Source organism: Notechis scutatus, chromosome 6 (assembly GCF_049901735.1).
Source record: "Notechis scutatus isolate UNSWTSFEM ecotype Mainland chromosome 6, rNotScu1.2, whole genome shotgun sequence".
Classification (NCBI taxonomy): Eukaryota; Metazoa; Chordata; class Lepidosauria; order Squamata; family Elapidae; genus Notechis; species Notechis scutatus.
The window spans coordinates 7,861,584-7,866,831 of record NC_142014.1 but is presented as its reverse complement, the minus strand read 5'-3'; the positions used below and the strand labels follow the sequence as shown (position 1 = coordinate 7,866,831).

Below are 5,248 nucleotides of genomic sequence, written 5' to 3'. Positions count from 1 at the left end.
AAATCGTAAATCACCAAACTGGTAGTTACACCGGCCGGATCCCACCCCTGAAAATTATGGCTTATCCATATGTCCCTTGCCTATCTCCAAAGAGAAATTTTAGTATAATGCAGGCTAAGTTTTCTGAAATTACCAAAGATGTTGAACAAAGCACTGATTTATTTCATAGAAAACTTCTAAGTCTAACCTCACAGCACCCATTTGACTATACTTTCAGGAATCATTTCTATAGTATTCAACTAGAGAAATGCACTCAAACGTTGGAGGCTTTCAAGAAGAGATTGGACTGCCATCTGTCAGAAATGGTGTGGAGTCTCCTGCTTGGGCAGGGGGTTGGACTAGATGACCTACAAGGTCCCTTCCAACTCTGTTAATCTAAAATCTATTTGAGGTAACGTAAACATGTAACGTAAAAGCTTACTTATGAGTCATGTATTTAGGATTGCGAACTTGCCTTCATTCATAGATGTGCTTCATTGAACAAAAGCACTGCTGTTCATGAAAATTCATCACAAAATGACTCAAAATGCATGTACTAAAGCACATTACTGCACAACATTGCAAAAATAGCCAGTTGTCTTGAAATATAGCAATTAATATAATTAAGATGGGACTTTGAAATGTTGAATCCCTAAAAGACTAAAATGAAGAGTATGCATACATAGAAATGGAAATACTTGTATAAAAACCTGGACAAGGAACAATAAAAGATCTCATATAGTGTAATTCATAATAGGAGTGCTACAATCAGAGTGTATAGTTGACCACCTTAAAATAAGAGGTATATGTTCACAATACGTTACCTCCCGCTTTGGCTATTATATACAAAGGATATATATCAAGAAACATTTCTATATTTCTGAGTAACCTATGAAATGTTTTATTTAGATATACATACAAAGCAATTTTTGTTTTTATTAATATATAGAGAAAGTAAGGACGTACTTATTTATTTCAGGCTGAACAACCCATAACACGACCCCTACATAAACAAAAGATGATTACACAAAAGATGGAAACTTTTATTTGTATTACAATGCAACAACAGTTTGCACCATTAAAATAATGTAATGTTTCTCAGCCATGGCAACTATAAGATGCATGGACTTCAACTCCCAGAATTCCCCAGCTAGCATATGTACATGTCTTGTCTCCAGATGTGAGCCCCACTGGGTTAATCTCCAAATTCTGATTTTCAGGAATGATCATAGCCATAAAAACTTATTCATAATTGCAATTATGGGAAATTCTGAAGTTACAAAATTATTATCCAGTGTAGAGGATTCTGGCCCAGGAGTTCTTCACCTGGGGTGTTTGGATAGAGTACAATGGGTCTGGAAAACTGGGTGGAAAAGAAAAGTTACAACCTTACATGACTAGCCTCTGGAAAGTAGCTTTCTGTTCAATTTAGGTAGGCGACAAAGAAATGTATGGCCTCTAGAATACAAAAAAAGTTTATTAACTAAGAATCACATAATTGTATTTCAGTGTACTATATACAGTATTTTAAGTTATGCATTTAAATACATTTTTCTGAGAAAGGATTTGTAGGTTTCACCAGGCTATCAAAGGGCCATGGTTGAGTGAGGCTTACTCCAGATCAGCATACAATAATTTAGGGTAACACAGCTAAAATGTTACCTCACTATTGTGCACTAATTTGATATATGCATGTACACTGTATGGCAGGGGTGTCAAACTGGCGGCCTGCGGACCGGATGTGTCATGCGCAGGCCATGCGCACCTCAGCTCCACAAAGGGGAAAAATGTTGTCATACATAACATGATGCTCTGAGTTTGACAACCGTTCTATATGGGTATCCACAGAACTTTGCTGCTTTCAACAAAAAGTCAAAAGTAGGGTTGCACCCTTTTTCTACTGCATTCTGACATTCTGCATGATGTCAGAATGTACGTGTAGAAGGGGTGGGATTTGCATTATGATACTTTCATTGTGCTGCCTTTCTTGTTCCCATCTTGCACACACCCACACATCAATGCCGGCAGTTAGGGACAAACTGTTTGTTGTGATTCGTCGGCAGCAAGTGCGGATGGCTGAGGTCTCTGAGAGCAAAGACTCAGGTGAAGGGGCCTGCGTGTGATGCAGGGAGGGGGCCAGGACTATCAGAGAGTGGGGTGCTGCTTTCGGAGCTTGTGGAATCTGGCAGAAATGATGAAGAGGACCCCAAGGAGCCTGTGCCCAGTGTGCGTGCGCAGGGTTGTTTGAAAGAAAGTGCAGCTGCAGCAGCACAGGTGACTCGGGAGTAAGGCTGCAAGATGATGGCCCCTCCCATAAGGGATAAAAGCCAGCCCTCAGGGGTTGGGTTCTTTGCAGGAAGCAAAGAAGTCCTTTCAACTCCAAGTTCTTGTGGAAGTCCTGTGTATTCTGGTTTGTTTTCAGAGACTTTTGGTTTTGGATATTTCCCTGCAATTAATCCTGTTTTCTTGGCAGCCTTTCACAACCTTGAAAGGCCTTGCTCTTCTCTGGGACAATTAGTTTTAATGACTCTTTGTTGTGAATGAACAGAATTCACAGAGATGCATTAAAAAGGTTTGCTTTTATATATACTTTGTGTTTATTTGATTTGAGCGAGGCTTGGGTCAGAACACTGTTTCAAAAGAACAGTATTTGTCAAACTATTTTAAGATGTATGGGTTTCAGCTCCCAGCATTCCCTAACCAGAATCAACATACCTTAAAATTGTCAAAATTGAGAAACATTGCTGTAGAATGCCGGGAGCTCAAAACTACAGCTATAAAAGCCCTGCCTCATGTCCTAATAGGCTCAGTAGTTATTACTTAGATTAATTTCTCTTCCAATAAGGAGTGGAAATCCTAATGGAGGGGTGTGAAACTCGCAGCCTGTGGGCCAGATGTTTTGCGTGCTAGCCTCACCCCCTCCCGGTTTAGCGAAGGAGGAAAAAGTCCTGATACGTCACGTGACACCGCCGTGATGATGTGTGTTTGATACCCCTGTCCTAATGGTATATTTGTGGCTATGCTGCAGTGTGAACTAGTTTTGGGAATGGTTTTAAGACAAGATGGAAAAGGACGGAGTGTCAGTGCTGTGCAGGGTATCCAACCTTGGCAACTTTAAGACTTGTGGACTTCAACTTCCAGAATTCCTCAGCTAGCTTTGCTGGCTGAGGAATTATGGGAGTTGAAGTCCACAAATCTAAAGTTGCCAAGGTGGAGACCCTGCTGTACAGTATTTTTCTGGACAGACAAGTTATCCAGTAGTATTTAAATTGTTCAATTTCAGATAGGTTAAATTAGGAGGTAGAAGATTCTCATGTCAAGGACTCAGCAATAGCCACAAACAATTTCTGCATACAGAAAATAAGTTCAGGTCTCAAAATCAAGCCTTATTCCTAGAAGGATAAGTTGGAGTATATATTTACAGAGGAACAGCTGAAAGTTTCCCTCCTGTCATCCACATCCCATGCCACTAATTTGTAGATTTTGCAACCATATATGCTTCACATAAGGCAGGGGTGTCAAACTCACGTCATTATGGTGGCGTCACGTGACATATCGTGACTTTTTTCCCCCTTCGCTAAACCAGGTGTGGCCGTGGCCAGCACATGATGCATCCAGACTGCGGGTTGGGAGTTTGACATGCCATATATTGCTGCTTGCTAAACATTTACTCCGTAGGGTATAATATATGCAAATATATGCCATGTTTTGCAATGCAGTTCAAATAATGTTTTAAATACTGTGTTTTAAAGTTAGTTTTTCTTTTTTTAAAAAAAACACAATTTAAATCACCTGTCAATTTATCATCCATTTGTATTTAGCATTCTTTTTCTTTTTAAATGGTATTTCATTAATTCTATCTTAGATTGGGAGATAATCTGTTCTTTACAGATTGTACTGTACTAAGTATACTCATAAAGCAAAACAATGGGTTAATAATAGCTGCCTTGTGATTCTTTTATCTAATTTTCATATTTCATTCTTCAATTTTTTTCCTGTTTTTAACAACCCTTACACAAATACACAGTACCAATTTATTACACCTGCCAATTTCATTATATGTGAACTTAATAATTACAATATAAAACTCCAGATGCAACTCACCACCAAATTGAATGTAATTTACATAAAGCAATAATGGGAAAATATCAGAATTCCCATTTCTTTCTTTTTGACAAATAACTGATTTATTATGAATTAAGATCACCTGAACAACTTTGAAAACACTTAATTTTCCAACTACATTACATATTTTTCTCTACATGATGAGTTTCCATTAGCAGGCAGAGAGTTAGTGTTCAGGTAGGTATGCTCATTTGTGCTAGATTGTTTACTGAAATTGCTTTTTATTTTGTTGGATATTAGCATACTGCTTTAAATACCTATTTTATTATCATTAGCCACAATGGGCAGTGTTTGTAATATAAAGACACAAAATAAACAAACACATATGTCACATAGGCTGTTTTTCAAACTAAGCAATACTTATTTCTTAAACCATTTTTGTTTTGTTTTGAAAGAGCTGTTAGCAGTTGTCTGAGCCACTGCCAAAGTATTTTTCCTACAGGGATGCACTGGATGATGTTTTGGGGGTAGAGGGTGACAGAGGGTGGGCCTTTTTTATATTAGCATCTGGCCAATCTTGCTCATTTTCAACCTCATCTTTCCTCTATTCCTACGCTCTGTGAACTTGTTCAGTGGTTGGAGATATTTTTGCTGATGGACAGGGTCCCAATCCCAGTTTATGTTCTTCTGCAATATTCTTTTGAGTTGGAAAGAAAGAGCTAGAGGAAACATAGCTCCTGAAATTCATTCCCGCCCTTTTACTAACAGGAATCATAGAATGAACCTATTTTTTATTTTGAGTCATGAAGTCAGATGTGCATGTATGTTCACTGGGAAGCACAAGCTGGCTGCATGTGTTCCACTTTTAATTATTTCTGAATAAGGTAGCTACTAGCTCATTTCATTTTAATATTTTTATTTTTATATATATATACTGTGTTTCTCATATAATAAGGCCGGGTCTTATTTTTTTTTGAGCCCCGAAAAAATGGCTGGGCCGTCTTTTCAGGGGTGACTTAATTCCCCCCCCCCTTGCAACTTCGGGCAGGCGGGCAGCGACGGCTTGGATGTTGACCTCGGCGTTGGTGGGGAACTTCGTATCGGGGTCAACACAGGCAGCACCATATCCGGGTGTGCAACAAAAGTACTTCCTAACGGCAAGCCCCTCCACCATTCCCCCCATTTCACATGTTTTAATATAGGC

General features: G+C 38.9%; 1 pseudogene; it reads left to right on the top strand.

Annotated features, from left to right (window-relative positions):
• The first annotated feature begins 201 nt into the window (after window positions 1-201).
• Window positions 202-301, top strand: LOC113413094 (small nucleolar RNA U3; annotated as a pseudogene).
• Window positions 302-5,248: the final 4,947 nt, after the last annotated feature.